General features: G+C 40.1%; 1 protein-coding gene across 2 annotated transcripts in view; it reads left to right on the top strand.

The window, feature by feature from the left end:
- The first annotated feature begins 2672 nt into the window (after positions 1 to 2672).
- The window catches only part of DAB2 (DAB adaptor protein 2), a 52818-nt gene continuing 35645 nt past the window's right edge, over positions 2673 to 19845 (top strand). Inside the window, exon 1 of one of the 2 annotated variants that reach the window (XM_064375934.1) lies at positions 2673 to 2932. The gene's annotated coding sequence lies outside the window, so the exon portion shown is untranslated. The remainder of the gene's footprint in view (positions 2933 to 19845) is intronic. The other variant, XM_064375933.1, reaches the window with a different exon arrangement.

The following is a 19845-nucleotide window of genomic DNA, read 5'->3' as shown; positions in this document are numbered from 1 at the left end:
TGATCTGAACATCTCTAAGTGTCCAGCAAGCCATCAAAGGCACACAGGCAATCTACATTATAGCCAGTTCCAAAGAGTCATTTACAATTCATGGGAAATGGCAGGATTCAAAATGGGTGGTTTAAGGAGGACAAGAGCAGTAGAGAGGGGGATAGAAGAAGCGATGGAGAAAGAGGAGAGAAAGTATTAGGTCTGTGAGCTAACAGGGGAAAACAGCTTAATTATGGAAGAAAAGACACATGCATAGGATAGTTGGAACAGGCCGAGTTGCTGTGGAAGCACATTCCAGGAAAATCTTAAGAGATTACTTTAATAATAAACCATGCATTCTTCCAAGCCATCACGGGATTAACTACCCCTTTCCTAGGCTGGGAGCACAGTCATTTGTTTTATTTTATTTTTTCCTTCTCCCTCACAGGCAGGTTTTCTGCAAGGGACAATTGCCATTCAAAGGCTATTGTTTTTCAAACGTTGCGTTGACTTTTCCTCACCTTAATTTTGTAAACATACATTTCAGTAGTGATAAGAAAAGACCACAATTTAGGCAGGGTGAACATCTGGGTGGGTTTTGGTGTGATTCTCCAGAGGGAAGGATATTCATTTTGGATTTGTTGCAAAGTGAACAACTTAGATGTGATGGAGACAATGTTTCACTAGGGATAAAAAGAGTTAAATTAATTTTCTTTTTTTTTTTTCTTAATGTGAGCAGGACATTGAATTACTGCCAGAAGCAATATCAGTGCCCTAGAGATATAAAAATACACTTCAAACCAGAATTCTCCACCATCAACTCTTCAGATTTCTGTGCAAAATAAGAGGTGTCTATTTTAAATTGTAAGTGTGAGCCCACTGCTCTTAAATGAACTGTTTTCATCAAAGTCTCTTGAAACTACAACTCATAGCAGATGAAATCATTTTCTTCCTTTGGCTTCTGAGACAAATCCCTTCCATTTGGTGGAGTAGAGCAAACATAAGTTAACATTTCTTAAGAGTCTTTCATTAAAAAAAAAACAGGTTTGAGTGGGCACTTCTGATTGGAGAAAATATTACGTATTGAGGTTAAGAGACACCCATGTCTTTCTAATTGTCAAAGTACCCTTTTGCCTGAAATCAGCAGCCCTTTTCCCAGCTACCTAGCCACTAGAAATGAAACTGGACTTTGAGTTTAGAAACAAAACCCTGTGTTCTACGATGTATTAGAATGAAATTTCTCTGTATAAATGTTATAAATAGAATACCATCCTACACTAAAATTTGTATACTTCCTGTCATTCACACGTAGTAATTTTTTTTAATAGCAAATTACCTCTGAGGAATATTGAAAACTGTCAGCATGGCCCTACCCACCTCTGCACCCCCAGGTGTATCAGGGGATGAGAAATAGTAGAGGCCGGTGGGTAGAATTTTGGGGTTGGCTGTGCTGCTCTGCACCCCTCAGTACCCCTAACACGGATTGTTCCAAGCCTGACCTACTTGAGAGCAGACATTGCCACTCACATTGAGCTACCCCAAATTACACAGTGGCATTGCAGTCAAGGATAGGCACGGACCACAAAATACATCCTTGGTGTCCCACGAGCCCTATTTGAACCCTCAGTTTCCAGAGGTAAAATGCAAATCCACTGTGTTGCTTACTCGATAAAATCAACAACCCCCTCCTATCTGAGACACAGTTTAGCATTTTCACATTTACTATGTGCGGCCTCTGACTTTAACAAATAAAAAAAAAAATTTTTTTTTTTTTTTTTTTTTTTAAAGAAAGAGACACGGCTTTCACAAGAGTAATTTCAGAATTCTCCAAAAAGCAACAAAGCTTCTGTGGATGTTTTACAATGATTCTTGATTTTAAAATATGGAGAAAATGAATTCCCAGCTTGTTAACACTGCGCAGTACCTTCTACCGCTCAGCACTCTTATGTCAGTATTTTTAAATATTTCATTTCTTGCAGCTCATGTTTTTCCTGGAAGTATACGAAATGCTATGGAAATTCGTGCAAAGTCATGTTATGTGTCTACATATGGGCATATATACACTGTAAGGGAAGCCGATATATAATCTCTAATCAATATATTATAACTTATTTGATAGGCTGCATAGATTTGAACATGTTTTGCTCATATCCATTTCCTAGGGAGAATATTGCTTTTATATCCGTATATACAGGATATTTCATATGTAAATACGATATGTTTTACATATGCACACATAGATTTTCCAGTAATTTAAGCACATTTGCATCTGCAAAGAGGGAGACGAGAATTTCTTCTAGGGGGGCAATGCAATCGCGCGATCAACTTCAGAAACTGCAGATATGCTCAGGATCCGTTGTCCCTGGTCAGGAAAGTCAGGAGTAAAGGCAGCCCTTTGTTCAAAGGGCCCCAACGGGTTGGTTGGGATGACTCCGGGTGCCACATCACTCGCAGTGGCAATCCAGGGAACAGATCTGTGAAACGAAGCTCGGTGGATCCCACCCCTTTCCTCCAGAGCTTCCCTTTCCTGTCCTTATTTGCACCCGCCCCCCGCCCGCAGCGGTCTAGGGCTTTTGACTTCGCCCCGAACGCATTTCCCCTCCCGTCGCTGGGTCCCTGCGATCGCCCCCGGCTGGTGGGGCTCGCGGAGCCCAGGGGAGCCGGGTCCTCCGCGTCGCCGCTGCAGCGCGAGTTAATAAACAGTTAAGTTTGGAAGACTCTGCAGACACGTTGAGGGGGAGTTACCAAGCCCAGGCAGCAAAAACATCCTGGCACATTCCTGGGGAGTCCTCAGCTGCCAGCATCTGATTAGAACCATATCTCTCTCCGGGAGTGGCCGCGCGGCCCCGAAGCTCCCGGCCGGCGGCTATTTAAGCGGGGCCCGCCGCATCCGCTGCGCGGCAGCCTGGAGGCTCCGGGCGCGGGGAAGTCATGCTCGCTTCGCGGAGGCAATAGCTAGCCGGTGAGTAGCTTCCAAACCCTTCTTCCCTCTGGCTCCTTTTTTTTTTTTTTTTTTTTTTTTGGCAACCCCCTTCTCTCCTTTGCTCTCCTTCTTTCGCCCCCGGCTCCCCCTTTTGGGTACAGACCTTGGGCTGTGGGGAATCTTAGAAATGAGACCGTGTGCTTGGGGAAAGGAGCTGCTTTGTGGCCTGACATCTGAGGAATGCTTCTACGGAACGTATTTACCTTTCGAATAGGACTCCAGATGCCCAGCTTGTGACATTTAACAAACGCCTCCTTTTGTGTCGTGTGTGTGTGTAAAAGGTCTGCGGGCAGCCCTCCTAGGACACTGGGGTGGCTGCTGACCGCCTAATTAACTCCTCCAAGGGTGTTTATTTTTGCCGTGTGACAAAGGCTGGGGACCTGGTTTGTGCCCATAAGAAGCTTTTTCCTGGTGACTGACAACATATGGCATTAAAATGTGAACTTTCTCTTGCACCAGCATTCCTAAAGAAGTTATCTGCCCAAGGGACTTAACAAACTTGTTTTAAATCCCCCGGAGCAGAGAGCAAGGTTTATACGGTGCTTGCCTGCCTGCTGTAAGCTGGTTAAAAAGACTGAGTAAGAATCCTAAAAAAGGGGGAAAAAATGAATGGGTTAAAAGCATGGAGCCTCAGTCAACGTAGCGGTTTTCATAGCATAGAGCTGACTGTGTTATTTGTTTCTGCCTCTTTCCCTTTTGATTTAATTCTGAGCCTGGAATTCAGGTCCGCAATTTCAGCAGGGAGCTGTTTGAGTCTAAAGGGAAATTTAACTAGATTAAAAACACTTAAGGAATCTGGATGTTATCTCCACCCCAACCACCTTTTCCCCTTTCTTTTTAGTTTGTGTTTGGAAGGAAGAGAGCTACTCTGTAAAACGAGAACAGAAACAAGCTTCCAGACACATGGAAAGACTTAAAAATTATGGAGGGGCGACTTCATGAATAGTAAATGTTGCTATTGCTCTATAAAGTGACTTAATGAAAAAATTTCTGGCCTTAGTCAGGCAAAGCAGGGGTGTGGGGGAGAAAGAGGTAAGATATAACTAATGCAAACAGAAGGAATGGGAGGGGAAAGAAGGCAGCTACAAAAATGCCTTTGAGATGTCTGATAAGCTTCTTGGAATGGCTTTGATGAGATGTCTACTTGATCGTCCTTAAAATCTTGAGGTTGGCTTCTCACACAAAAGCACCTACTGAGGAGGGAAGAACTAGCTGGGGAGGAGGGGGCTTGCTGCTACCAAATAGCTCCTCACCATGCTTCTTACCCCAGCAGCCAGACCTGGGGAGGCTGCTTTTCTCTGGGACAGGTGCCCTGCCTACCCCGGGTTCTGTGTCTCCCTCCTTGAAGGGAAACGGCCCTCAGTGACACTGTATCAAAGTTTATTGCCTTGAGAATTCAGGAGTATTCGAGGCTTGAGCCCTTCGTAATCTTTGGAAAAGGACCTTTTTGGTGAAGTGCTAGATATGTCGAAATAATGCCACACTTAAGACCACAAGGAGAGTACAGTGGGAAAGTCTTCCAGAGAAAGCAAAGTGGCCTGGTGGTCTTTGCTAATGTCTATTTCTGGGACAGACCACTTCTTCCAAATCCTTAGTCAGTTTCCTCCTAAGGCCAACTGAATTCTTTTTCCTGTTGTTGGTGAGTAACATCCCCCTTCTTTTCCCACTCCCAGCTCGGTGGATCCCTTCTGATCCAAATGACTGCCCTAGAAACTAGTTCTTTTTCAGCTATGACCTCCTATGCTTTAATGTATAACCAGAATAAATAGATGGTAGAGGAATGTCTTCCAACTTTGAGCTCTTACACATATGTATTTGCCATTCTGGGGATCTTTGATCTTGATGGTTGATCTTTACCTGAGGATGTAAGCGAGGGACGAAGGCACTTGTTAAAAACCTTGTCTAATTTGTGAAGGACAAAATCCAGAGTTTGCATTTCTACTAAAGACTTTTATAGTTTTAGATTAAACTGAAAGTCCAAATTCCTGTGCATTAGGCCTGTTTGTTGTCTTGCTCCAAAGGTTGAATGGATTTCAGCCGCCTTGTTTGGGTTGAAGGGTACTGCTTTTAAGGCACTTGTTGGCATGAAGGTAGTTCAGGGACCTCTGGCAGCTGCTGACAAGCTGGTTGGGGATGATATTTACTGGCCTGCTCAACCAGGCCTCGATTACCTGAAGATTAAGGTGAAGGTTAAGGGAGTGGGAAGATACCTTCCTTGCTGAGTGACTCCTGCCCAAGCAGGAGGCTTTGCTGTGACATGGGCTCTTGGTGGTGCAGTGAATACATTCTGCTTCATTTCTAAGTCTACCCTCATATGTTCATAAGCCTAAGTTTGCTACCACTGATATTTCACTAGGATAATTTTGGAGGCTCCATGTGTTTCTCTTCCTCATTCTCTAGACCTGAGGATTTAATTATTGCTCTTTTAAAAGACGAAGCCGAGATGCTGAAACGCTTGGGGAAGCTGCTGAGAGTGAGCCCTCCTGGGGTTTGAAGCTGTCCTAATGCTCATCAGAACATACCTTTCCCAGCTGGAAAGATTTGAAAGCTTACTGGCCAGGAAGGTTTAGGTAACTAACCAAACACATAAGGTTTTCTACTCTTTAGACAGAACCAGAATGGGAACCAGATTGGCAATATGAAACACCTGAGTAACAGGATGTGATATTTTAAAATTCTCCCTGGTACTGCTATGTAATTCTAAAGTCGAAGCTGTGCCCCCTAACTGCACAAAGGTTGGCCAAAATCATATTTAGATGAAACAGATTTTTTTGTTTTGTGTTTTTGAGACAGAGTCTCCCTCTGTTGCCCAGGCTAGAGGGCAGGGTGCGATCTTGGCTTACTGTAGCCTCCACCTCCTGGGTTCAAGCGATTCTCCATCCTCAGCTTCCTGAGTAACTGTAGTTGCAGGTACCTGCCACCATGCCTGGCTAATTTTGTTGTTGTTGTATTTTCAGTAGAGACGGGGGTTTCACCATGTTGGCCAGGCTAGTCTCGAACTCCTGTCCTCAAGTGATCTACCCGCCTCGGCCTCCCAAAGTGCTGAGATTACAGGCATGAGCGACCACACCAGTCCAGATGGAACCAATTTAACATCAGTCATGTATCTCTAAGGGAGACCCAACTCATGATAACACATCCTGACTGGATTAACCAGTGGGAATCAGAAGGAAAGCAGACTCCTTAGTGTTTACTTAAAGACAAAAACCAAGCAAATTCCTGATGAGGGGAACCAATGATGCCTGGTGTGGACACAGAGGACCAGCATTCAATGCTAGCTGCCTCTGACAGGGCACAATTGGGCAGTAGTTGAGAACTACTTTCTGAAATACTATTGCCTAGGTTCCAGTCCTGGCTACAGGATTGCAGGTTACATGGCCTAGGGCACATTCCGTAACCTCTTTGTACTTCAGCTTTCTGGGGAGAATAATAGTACCTACCCCAGGATTGCTGGGAAGACAGTTAATCTAATACACTTGGAATAATTTTTTCCATCTAATTTTGAAGGTTTTGCTTGTTTATTTGTTATTGCTTCCCCCTGAACAACTGAATTGAGTCTTTGTGAAAACTGAAGGCAAAAGGAAAATTTCTTCATGAAAATTGAATCCCCCTCACCTACCTGAAAAAGGTTAATTATTCAAGCACTTGATTTTAATAAAGCCAGTGGGTTTGCTTGTGCTCACACTGGAACACACAGGGAGTTACTCTCTGTTCTCGGCCTGGAAGCCTGCACTTTGGTTTGGTCAGGCTGACCTCGTTGGTCTGTTAAGTCCTCCCCATACCCTCTCAGACTCCCGACAGAGAAGGAGCAATCTTTCCCACTGAAGTCAGCATTATCACAGAAGGAAGTGGGAAAGGAAGGACCACCCGGACTAAACTGAATGACTAGGCTAGAAATAAAAATTCTTCTGAGTGTGTGGAGGCCCCATACTATCCTTGCCCTCATAGCTGGGCAGGTTGCCATGGTTACTCCCCTTCCCGCATCCTTCTCCTACCCTGGAAGGAAGCCTGCCTCTCTAGGGCAAGTAGAATCTGAACAAATTGCTTCCTGGTCTAAAAATGGTAGTTACTAAGTGAAGAAGAATCTCTCTACTTACATCGTCCCCACCAAACTTATTATAATCCCAGTACTTAATTTTCTAACCTTCCTAATTCTTGCATCATCTAGAGAGCAAAACATAAAAGCTTATGAAATTTCTGGAATCTAAAAGTTACTACCTCAATATACAAGCAGCCTGGCAATTTTTCCCTACTCCACTTATACAGGCTAGTTAGAGGCAAGTGATTTTTAACGAAGTTCAACTGGTAAGAATCCTAAGTGAACGGGGCAGCCTGAGTGAGTGTTAAGTTGAAGGTAAACAGAATGTATGAGGGCCGTCACTTAGATTTTCAGGAAACCATAGAGTAAAGAGAGCAGGTAAATAGGAAGTAACAATCCTAGAACGCTGGGTTTGAAGCACTGTTCAACCTAGAAGAAATTTGGGTGAGGAAAACATGGTTTAATGTTGTCTCTTGGTTAAATAAAAACAAAGCTACCCTATTTCTACCTAGCAATATGATGCAAAAGGTTACTCCTCAAAAGACTTAGATCTCTATGTGAAAGATGAGCGGCCGTACAAAAGTTTGCACTTGACAAATTAATTCAGTCTTTCAAAACTGGACATTTAGCTTGATGCATATTTCACAGCTTAGGAGAACTCATCTAAGACAATAGTTCTCAGAGTTGATTTCCAAACCAGCAGCATCAGCATCAGCTGGGGACTTGTCAGAACCGCAGACTCTCAGTCCCCATCCCAGATCTCCTAAACTAAACTCTGGCAGAAGGGCCCGTCCAGCTGTACCTAAACTAGCTCTCCACCACATGATCTTAGAGTAACTTTCATAATTCAGCGGTTTTATGATTCAGTTGTTCAGTGGAAATCATAACAAAGTATTTGAATTCCTTCAGTCATGGAGATAATAAAGTAAAAGCATTTAAATACAGTGCAGTTTAACTGATTCTGAGGATGCAGAAAGATTAAAAAGCATGGACTTTGGACATTTTCCCCATATCCCAAGTATAGCTTTCTTGATCCTAGGAAATCCAATATACTTTTTGATTGTATATTATCACCTCACTTCTAAATCCTTTGCCCTCTACTGGGGTTTTTAAAGAGTATAATTAATCTCCATTTATTAGGAGACTGTCCCAGTTCTTTTAAAAAAGATTCTAGTAAACTAGATCATTACACTTGAACCAGATGGTTTTCTGTCACCTCTAAAACTTTTTAAGCCATGTCCAGAAGTGCAGATGAAGGTCTCTCCATAAATGAGTCTACTTCACTTAGTTTTTGTAAAGTTTAGTGGCCAATGAAGACTGCTCCTTTCTCCCATTCGACTGTCACTTTAAGTAACCTGCAAAAAATATATATATCCATTTCTTGGCTCCAATGTGATGAGTATCTCGCCCAAGGTATTTTCATTAAGTGGTAAAGCTAGGATTCAATTATGAATCTTTAGGATTTGCACTTGGTGTTTATCTGAATACTTAGCAATTACCTACTATGTGAAGTCTGATGCTAGGTTAGCAATGGAAAAACTCGCAGTGAGCAGAAACCGAAACAAAAGTCTTCCTCATGTGCGGCAAAGGACATAGGATGGAGAGTTAAACAGACTTGCATGGGAATGGCAGTGCTGCCGTTTCCTGGACATGTCATTCAATGGCTCTGGCTCTTAATCGCCTCACCTACCTGCAAAAACAGTCCTAAGAAGGCCTGATGTTAAGCAGAGATCAAATCTCAAACTGAAAAATACAAGGATGTCATGTGCAAGTATATAATTGGAACTCTGATTTTGAAGAGCCAACATAGATTAAGAGCTTGGGTTCTGCAAATGACTGCCCACAGCCCAGCTTCGCCATGTAAAACAAGCTATATAAGGCCCAAGCTTCATTTCTCCGTCAGGAAAATGAATTGCCTCGATTTTAAAATTAAAAATTCTCTGAGCTCCTGCAGCTGCTTCTGAAACGTACCTGTCCTAGAAATACAATTCTCAATGCAATAAATAAGCTGATATTTTTTAAATGATCTTGTTCTCATTGTTTTTGAGTGTCAGGCAAACTGAATTCTAGATATCCACACATTCAGTCTGAAAATTAGAACACTGTCTTTCCTATGTACCTTTAAACTATTAAATGTGAATATCAGGAGGAGAATGCGGCAATGCTTCATAAATCAGTGGAGAGGCACACAAATGTTAACTTTCAGCTGCCACTGAAACTTCATCTGAGCAGGGCAGTCACGTCCTCTTAAGGTCTATAGTTAAGCCTTACCCAAAGACTGGAAAGTGAATAACTTCATCTTTAATTGTGTCCATATTGAACACAGCTGCCCTCCCTATTCTAAACATTTCATCCAAATGATCTCACTTATTTTTTATATTTTAAGTGTCCTTTTAGGGGGCCAAGACCTGGTCTAGTCTTCTGTAATATGTAACTCAGATGCTAAAGTGCTTTTTGTTACCATTTAGTGCAACAGAAATAAACCAAATGTGTGTGAACATATGTCAGAGAGCTGGCATAATCATATGAAGCATGCTAAACCAGTTTGGCTTTGGGATGAAATGTTAATCTGCTAGGGAAACATACAATTGCCCTCTGAGTCAGATCAGCAGTTGCAATGGCTACACATAGTAGGCGCTCAAATATCCATCCTTTAAAGGGAAGTCTCAGCTGTGCTTTAATTATATTAGCATTGGGGTTTGTTGTTATATGATTTTGTTTTCTGTTGTTCCCTGCCCCCTTTACCTCTAAAATTAAACAACTTAAATGCAGTTCATTTTTGAAGTAGAAAACAAGTATGTGGCAGATAGATAGGCTTTTCCATCAATAGTTGGTTGCTAATAAGGAGGTTCAGTATTGATTTCTGCCTGGGCTAAGGTTCGACTATAGCTGAGCCTTTTCAGAAAGGATACACGTACTAGAATTGAAATGATAGATAATTATATTTAATGTTCATGCTGTCTTCTAAAAGATAGCTTGATGCAGAGATGCTTGCTTCACTGCCTGAAAACTTGTTCTTTGTGATTTCTGATTTCTCTAACTGGTCTAAAGTCCCCAGTGACTAAAAGTTGATGGTAATTGAAAGTTGGATGCAAATATTTACCTTATCCTTGCTAGGGAACACCTACCTATCAACAGCTGCCTGTAAGATATTTAGAGAAAATAGTAACTACTCAACTAACATATGATTTTATTGTAGTTAAGTGGTACAGAGTGTTGTGTGGGTCCAGAAGGAGAAAAAGGACGTTGGTGTGTTAATGGATTTGGCTTTTAAAGGAACAATGGAAGTCAAATAAACAAAGGTAGGGAGAGAAAATGCATTTTAGGCAGAAGCACACATGCAAATCACGCAGTTGGGTGAATTTAGGTTATGCCTAAATAACTCTGGCCAGTTTGGCCAAGAGCAGGTGACACAGGGCTGAGAAGTGTCTGAGTTTGAAAAGGAGAGATGAATCGTGCTGAGCCATGAATGTCAGGATAAGAATTTTGATCTTTATTTGCCAAGCACATCTCTTCATTAAAGCAGGAAAACCAAATGCTGATTAGGATAACTCAACCTGGCTCTGTTGGCAGAATGTGTTTGAGTGGAGATTGCTTAGTAGTTGAAGAAAAACCTGTATTTCTTTAAAAATCATCAAAGTAGAGAAAAGGTTTGCCTAACCTTATTAAGGAGCAAAGAGAAATATGTATGACCCCTAATGTTTTAAGTGCACTGCTCATTAATAGACTGTGTCGAGCCTAGAAATGTAGGACGAATAATTTTCTGATCCTAAAAGTTTTATTGAATTGAGGAAAGAGCTCTAAAGGAATCAAAGGGCAATGGCAGGTCATGGCAAATGTGGGAAAATGGCTGGTGAGAGCCCAGTGAAGACTTCCCTGAGACCACACATCATGGGTGGCCTCGGAATGAAGGTTTTCACGAAATTCAAGAAGGTGAAGGCAGTACATATTACAGGCTAGCAGGCAACATAAGATGGCCTGGTGTGTGTGTGTGTCTGCTAAGGGGAAACGGAAGACAACAGCTTCTTCAGAGAGCAGGTGGCCATGTACATGTATAGTCTACAGCCTGATTAGAAGGGCTTTGAATCTCAGCCCGAATGTGAACGGAGGATTTGAACGCTGATACCTGATTAATACAAAATCAGGAAAGCTAGGAGGCCAGTAAAACCTCCTACAAAAATTTAGCCATAAAGGGAGGTCAGTTACAATTAGAGTCTCTTACACCTTAGATTTCATCGAAGCCCTTTGGAGATAGAAGAAAAAGCTCATTCCACAAAGTTTGTTTTTTCCACTTCAAGTGTTTTAAATATATTAAGGAGTACCTATGCTATGTATGTAGAAAAGATCAACGTACACCGTGATATAAGTCCGCTAATCATGAGGGATATGTATGATACAACGTGGTATAGCTTTTTAGGGAGGAGGAACTCAGGGTGGCGGTGAGGCAAGGTTGGGGAGAAATGCTGGAACTAAATAAAAAATATATAATGGGGAAGGAGGAGAGATATGAAAATAAAGGGAAATTAGGAAAAGTAGAGTTTCGGAGGTTCGACACACTCATTAAACATGAAGAGTTTAGGTTAAAATCTTGGCCTTATTCTAAGCTGCCGACAGTACTGTTGTGGATCTGTTAGGTTTATCTGCATACAAAGTACATTCTTTAATGCTGTTCCCACGTAGTGTATAGTGATGCAAGTGTTCGGTTTTCTGTACAAGAACTCTTTCATAGAAACAGTGGGCACAACCATGTTCTGTGTTTGGATCTGTGCTCTTACACTTCATGCAGCCAACATTGGTGGAGGGCTCACTACTTGTAGTGATCATGAAGTCCATTTCCTTGATGAAGAAGACTGCTACCTGGTAGCCCCTTGCTAATGCTCTTGTGACTTGGTAGGGCTCTTTAAATAACCGATGCCAACTATAGGGACCCTTGGTTACATTTTCATATTATTGTTTCACTGAAATCTGAGATTCAATGTTTGGCCTGATCTGAAAGGGACATTCTTGTATTCTTAGAAAATCTGATAATTAAGAGTACCATAGAACATGTCTGGTTCTAGAATACAGAAGTTCCCTGAATTGCTTGTACTTCTTAAGTGGCAAAACTGAATGCCAAATGAGCATAGTGTTTCTTCTGGTGTTTATGAAGATAGTGTTGACTCAGAACTTTGGATTTTAAGATAACTTTGAAGGAAACATCACTGATATTCTTCAATACCTTCATGTACAATGGAATTTCTTCCTTCTGGCACTGCCATACAGATGCTCCTTCAGACTGCAGTGTGGTTATAGGAGGCTCACAAATATTAAATGTAAATATCCCCCCAATTCGTGTCATAATTTAAAAACTGTTGAGGAGGATTATTAACCCTTCAGACAACATTTGCATCTTTCCGTAATTGATATCAATATAGCTATTTAATATAATTCCTTGAAGTAATACTACTTTTGCTTTCTTTTATGAAGTGTTATTCATAGCAGTGAATCTTTCTATCCTAATCAGAAACAATTCCTCCAAAATACATAGCATCCGTTATAACTGTCACCTGCTTGTTCTTTCTCCCCTACGTATTCTCTAAGCCCCCTGAGAGTAGAGACCATGTCTATTTTATCACTGCATACATAGGATAATGCAGTGCTTGGCACATAGTAGGTGTTCAGTAAACAATAACCAGATGGCCAGGTGAGTGAGTAACTCAAGCCACTTTCATTTACAGCATCAGTTGCAATTTATTAGAGCGAGCAAAATGGAAAACTTCAGCTTGCCTTATCATCTGTTAGTATAAGTAAAACAGTTCTGAGCCCCCCCTTTTTTTTAACTTTAAGGTTATTTATAATGAGCAATATCCATATGTTCTTCTAGTTTATATCTGCTCAGGGCCTGAGGAAGGCAGACAAGCTGTTACTGAAATTCTCCAGATGGTGTGGTCTTTCCAAGTTGCTAGTTTAACTTCTACCAACGGAGTATTCATTGTTGCTCATGTATCTGTCTGACCTGATGGATGTAATCACCTGGCTAGTGAGAACTGTGGTGAATAGTTTTCAGTCTGGTATTTCATCCACAAACAACTTCTTATTCTCCTTTTAAAAGTGTCCACCAAATTGTTTATAAAATTATAAATAAAATTTGAGAAAATAGACGAGATCTTTGGCTCAACACTGGATAATTACAGCTGTTTTGACTCAACACGATTTCCACCCAAATCAAAGAAACTTGTTTTGTTTTTTATTTGCCTGTGCAGCTGTATTGTGAGTTGGGATATCCATTAGGCTCTTTACAATGCTAAAATTAGGTCACAAACTCATTACTGTCTGCGCACACCCCAGCATGTCCAAGAACCCCAGGCTGGAAACCAACTGATAGGCCGTCCACTGACCAACTTTCAAAATCCTAGCATAAGAGTTTTGTGAATACTACTTATTATTTGACTGAAAACTTACTGTTGAATTTTTAATATATCAGGAGCTTTCCCCAACTCTGGTTAGGTATCATTTAACAATGCCTAAGATGAAAGTGTTGACAGCTGACTATGGGCAGCGTTCTATGGGATTTTAGATGTGCTCATGTTCATGTGTGGTTTCCCTTCACTTTTGAGTTTAATTGAAAGTGGCTGAACCCTACGGCATCTTCATGACTCTCTTTAGCCCAAGTTAGATTATAGACTTATACCTACATTTTAAACTTTGCTATCTGGCAAATTAGAGCATCTCTAAGGAATTTAATTTTTAAAATAGAGAAAAGTGTGTCACCCAATATCGCTTATTCTCAATGTATAAGAGCGGAAATCTGTCTTTTCCCTTCTACCACCCTTGTTAACCAGCATTTTCTTGGCACTGGTCTTTCCAGATTTTCAATAGTTTTATGGAAAAATATATATAAATTGGGAAAATATTACATTAATATATTCTGCTTCAAGCAAGAGGCTATAATTACATGACTATCTTAATAGCTGCTGTTTACAAAAGATGTTCTTTTTTTTGTTGCTTTTAAGGAACTCACATTTCAAAATGTCATTTCACTTCATATACATTTCTATTAAAAGGATGAATGTAGAGTGTAAGATATAATGGCCTTTGCCTTTTTAAAAAGCCACCTTTAGGACATTTTATTTATTTGAAGTTTGAGGGTCACTGAGCATCAGAGCTTGGCAAGATGGGATAACCTTGAATCTAACGTTTGAGATTGTTAGTCCTTAACCTTTCAATTAAAAGGCTTTGTTTCCAGAAGATTAGCCAAATATTTGAAAGAAACTGGCAATGCTGAATCACTCCAAAGGGCAAGTCCATGCAACTGTCATACTGCAGAGCTCTTTGACTCTTTGATGCTGTGTCCCTGTGCTGGGATTTGTCACCACCCCAACATCCATAACATCACTCAAAACCTGAAAGTCCTCTTGGTCCCATCTAGACAAAACGGAGTGCTATTGGCCACCCTAATCCAGCTTGACCCGGCTTTTAACCTTTTCCCCTGGTATAACCCAGCATAGGCCCTGTATTCTAGCCTAGCAGACATGAATATCTTTTATGCATTGCTATTAATTCCTCTTTCCTGAAAGTACTTTCTGGCTATGCATGTTGCCCCAGTCTTTGAAGAACTAACTTAATTATCTCTTTTGTTGTAAAGCAAAGAGATTAAAGCATATATATTAGGCTGGTATGACTTGCAGATTGCTGCTTCACTCCTGTGCTTCAGCCTCCCCTCCTGTCTAATAGGGATGATACTGTCCCGGATTAAATGAGAATGCCTTAGCATCAAACCTGGTATATAATAAACATTCAGCAAATTTAACTTTTAAAAATCTAATATTCTATGTTTCTAAGGAACATGTCCAGGACATTCTCAGCCTTGGATTCCCAAATCTACTTTCCTCTGCTTTCCTTTCTCCCCAGAGTATTTCTCATCTTCTGAAAATCTATACTCCGCTTACGTTTTGCTCCCTGTTAGATAGTAAACCCTATCAGGGAACAGATCTTTATTTTGCTCATTGGTATAGCTGAAGCTCTGGAAGAATGCCTGGCACTTAGTAGGGATGTAGTTTTGATCACATGAATTAACTTGCTGGTACAGATCACTGGAATTCCAAACTTGGTTTCTAGTGTCTAAATTGTAATGGCTTTGAGATGGGATCAGTCACCAGACTCTGTTGTTGTGCTCTGAACAACAACAAAAAAGGCTGCCAGTGTTTGAAGGTTTTTCAAGTTTTGTCATAGTCATGGCTTCACAGCAAAATCTAGGGTAGCTAGCTGCCTACCATTTGCATCGTCTCGCTGGCCATGCACAATGTAAGATAAACGACACACTCTTAAGGGTCAAAAGACATTTGTTTTTTTATTTCCCCCTTAAGGGAATGTTTGGGACCCAGGGGCAAATATAAAATAGCATTTAGGGTAGGAATCCACCTCAGTCCTGGAGAGCAAATGACAGACTTGGAGAAGGGAACTTGATTCACATCTCACCTCTGATAATAACTCTGAAGTAGAACTTTGCTTATTTTAGAGGGACTATGCAAACTTGGTAGTGTTGTTTCTCTCACTGTTTTCCTTGGTGGAACTAATTGTTTATATGTTTCTATAGTATGTTAATTAAGGAATACATCGCTAGTTAAAAAACATTGCAACTATAAATATTTTTCTAATTTCACATTTTGCTTTACTGAAAGGCTTCTGCTGGGTGTGGAAGGGCTTGGTCACTACTTTAGGAGGATTTGTCTTAACTTCCTTGTCTGCAATATTGAGTCTTTTTAATAAAGATTGGATTAGGAACTTAATAGTGGCTTTCAAAGAAGACTTGTCTTTGCATAGGGCTATAGAGTTCAGCTAAGGAAACAAATGATCTAATTGCATTCTCTGATGCTAAAAATGCCTACACAAGACGACTAGAAAATAGCAGATGCTACCGTGGAGTGAATCCTCTAAAACTTCTAGGACCAAATCAAGTTACTTTTATTTAGTGACCATAATAAGAATCATACAGTGAGGCTACAAATGGAGCCCCTATCTAATCACTCGTGTCTATCCCACATTTCCCTTAAGTATTAAAATGGCAATTGCTAGTAGGTACAGAGTTTTGCAACAGGTCATTCGTGGTTCAGGGAGCAGAGGAGACTGCTCTGACAGAAAATAAAAGCTAATGAAACATCTTGCTTAAGTATTACATTTTTTATGAACCAAGGAAACTTCCTTTATTATGACTCATTGATGTTGACATTCCCGGGTAGACTAACCAGAAACCTGTTTTTAGTTCAATGTAAATATGAATATTTCATGAAGGGCAAGAGGTCTCAGCTGACGCTCAGCTAAGTGTCATTTGATAAAGAACCATTCCTATTAGTTTACCTCATGCTATAACTGTAAACCAGAGTGTTCCCCCATGATCAGTTATTTTAAAGACTGGTGTGCATTCAACAGGCCTGGAGAAAGAAGAACCCCCATCCCATCTGCTTACTCTAGGGAAGTCTCCCAGTGGTAAGTCAGATTTTTAACTGTCCTAAAGTCAAACATGGATGATTAATGTGATATATGTGACATTGAGAGCTAGGCGCAGATTTGTAAATAATAAATTTTAGTGAAAAGGAAAAGTACTCAATACAATTTCTAACCAATACTCTGCAAACTAGAAAACAATGTAATTCATAGGTTTTTTTTTTTTTTAAGCAGGACAATTAGACAATACAGTAATCTCACCATTATCATAAACCAAATTCATTTAACATGGAAGGAGTAGAGAGTTGGCCAGTACTAATGCACTGTAAAACTATCTACAGCTGGAGATGATTTTGAATAACACATATTAAAAGATACACACACACATCTAATAAATGAGTCTTTATAGTCTAGAAAAACAGAAAAACTAAATTGTCTTAGTACATAAACTTTTCATGTCAAATAAGTTAAGCTCTTAGGGAAGTAGCAGTTTATTCGGTGCCCTATGATTCGATGATTTGTTTAATTAATGGTTTGTCTTTTAAAATATCCCAGTGGAGTTGTTTATAAGGCCAGTAGTATAAGGTTTATAAGAAACAACTTCTTGCATGGGCTATTACTTGATATTAATGTAAAGTTAAGATACTAGTTACTTCAATCTTATAGAATTATGTCTATATCAAAAGTAAGAAGAATATTATGTTGCCCTTGGGGAAGAAAACTAGATTTTTCTATGATCCTCAAAATTCGTTAGTACCAAAATGGTTAACACCATCTCAAGAGCTTATCTTAAAAAATGTAAATGGAGTAGTCAAGACTTGAGCCTTTGAAACTGTTGCCTAATGACATAACCAGGTAGCTTTTCTAGGATATCTTGTTTTTATGCAACTCATACAAAGTTTATTTTTTCTCCTTCTCCAGCCCTGGAATAATTAAAGTTGACTAAAAGAGATGACTAAAAACAATCCAGTGGCATCTGCATGTTAGAAAATCTTCAAAGTCCCTCTATAAGGCCTAGAATAAACTTTCGGAAATCTGTGTAGATTAAGGTGAAACTTGAGATCTGTCCTTGTGTTCTTAGATTATTACAACCAAGAAAAAAGACGTGTGTGCTATTTAATATATATTCATTTCTAAGAAGTCTTAGTTCTCTGAAACACCATCCTTCACTTTAATCTTATCTGTAGTGGTCACTTAAATGACTTGTCAAAAGTGGTATAGAAATTGAATTCCTGAAGTCTTCTCTGGATTAGGAACAACGTTTAATGTTTGGGGTCACCAAGGGGTGGTTCTTTTCTGAAATCTCTACTAGATACAAGGTTCTCTGAATTATGCTTCCAAACTTGCTAAATGTGCTTCCTGATCCCAAAGGTGAGATATCTAGCCATGTTTGCAAAAGGGTAGACAATCAATGGTGATTACTTACATGATACTAACAGGTATAATTTTAGGTATGTAAACTTGGATTTATATAAAGAATTCATGAAACAAAGCCTGTCTCAGGGCAAGAGGTCTCAGCTGACACTCAGCTAAGTGTCATATCAGAATTTTGCTTATAAAGTCTGTAAGTGAGACAGACTTTATAAGCAAAATTCTGATATGAAGTGGTAGGTGTTTTATTGTATTAATAACTGAAACTTTCTGTGCTCTATTTCTGCAGTTAGTGAACTGTACGCAGATATTTCAATACATTAGAACACTTTGTTGTTCAGTGTAATTGCTTCAGTTGTGCAACAACGAAAATCTCAAATCTGTTTAATTTAGCATGAGCTAGAATGCTGTCATTTGGAATTTTTACGTCCCTCAGTTTAAAAGTGCATTTATTTATTCCCACAAAACATATTTGGTCCAATACCATTTCCCAATAGATGAGAGAATAAAGACAGATGTGAACTTTAACTCGAGGATACTTGTGCATTTCTGCCAGTTTTGTTCATCTTGTACTCAATCTGCAGCAGCTTCTTAGAGTTTTGTTTTTTTTTTAAATAATTATAAGCACAGTTTCAAGCAGGTAGGCTAGCTATTGGGAGGCCTTCTTTTGGCTCTGGCATTCTACATTTTTAAGACTCATGTGGTATTAATATATGATCACAAAAACCAAGATAGCAATTTGACAGATTTCACCTTTCTCCCTTGTATACAAAAACCTAAAATTCCCCGGGGGTTTCTTATCCATTAACCTATTTAATTTGTCCAGTAACCAAGAAATAAGCAAATGAGGCTTATATTCTTACCTGTAGAAGAGCTCTCCTGGCACAATCTGATGTTGTATGTTCTAGGAGACAAACTGCCAGGATTCTGACCTTCAGCCTGCTTAACACTGGTATCAAGAGAGGAGAGATGGCTGCTTGTCAGGTTGCTGGTTCTCTGTAAACCCGAAATTGGACAAATAAATACCAAGTCACTTTTTGTTTTTATTTTTATTTTTTATTTATTTATTTTTTTTGAGACGGAGTTTCGCTCTTGTTACCCAGGCTGGAGTGCAATGGCGCGATCTCGGCTCACCGCAACCTCCGCCTCCTGGGTTCAGGCAGTTCTCTTGCCTCAGCCTCCTGAGTAGCTGGGATTACAGGCACGCGCCACCATGCCCAGCTAATTTTTTGTATTTTTAGTAGAGACGGGGTTTCACCATGTTGACTAGGATGGTCTCGATCTCTTGACCTCGTGGTCCACCTGCCTTGGCCTCCCAAAGTGTTGGGATTACAGGCGTGAGCCACCGCGCCCGGCACTTTTTATTTTTAAATGACTCCTTTTGCCTTCATCTAATTTGAAAGCAACCAAGTCTTGTCTAAAAGAAATTAACTAAATCATGAAGAACCGTTTTTTAAATGATAGTATTTTGAGCACACCAGATAACAGTAAATAGTAAGTGGTTTCACATCAAAACAAACATAACTATTCATAGCCACTGGCTTAGCAAGACCACCAATATTCTTGGAGATGAAGCTTAAGGGCCATGTTGGTTGTGGATGTCTTCCCCAACTCGAATAGATCACGTCAGAGGTGGAAATGTGACCCACTGATAAATCTCTCATGGAAGGTTAATACCAACTCCATAGGTAGGTTGAACATCAAAACCAAGGGCATGCCACCTGGAACCTAGAGACAACATATTAGGATTAGATGAGTTAAACTGATCTTGCTTTGAGTCTGCATAAGTGTAAGAAGTGTTTTCACGGTTTTGTTCTCTGTTCAGAAATGCAACACAAAATAAGTTCCACCTGTTTGTATACAATCACTATGTACACCCTAGTTTGTTCTGTGCTGATGTTACAAGGCAGCTGGATTCTTCTTCCTTCAAACTCTTTAAACAGTGTATCCTTGAAACATGAGTTGCAGAAAGGGCACAGCGACACTCAAGCAATGGTTTTGAGGATTATATAAATGTGGGGCTTTGCCTGGAGAGGGAAACCACATTGGGATTTTATAT

This window comes from Aotus nancymaae, unplaced genomic scaffold (assembly GCF_030222135.1).
Source record: "Aotus nancymaae isolate 86718 unplaced genomic scaffold, 86718_ANA_hifiasm-v0.15.2.pri h1tg000014l, whole genome shotgun sequence".
In the NCBI taxonomy this organism is placed as follows: Eukaryota; Metazoa; Chordata; class Mammalia; order Primates; family Aotidae; genus Aotus; species Aotus nancymaae.
This window is presented reverse-complemented; position numbering and strand designations above follow the sequence as displayed.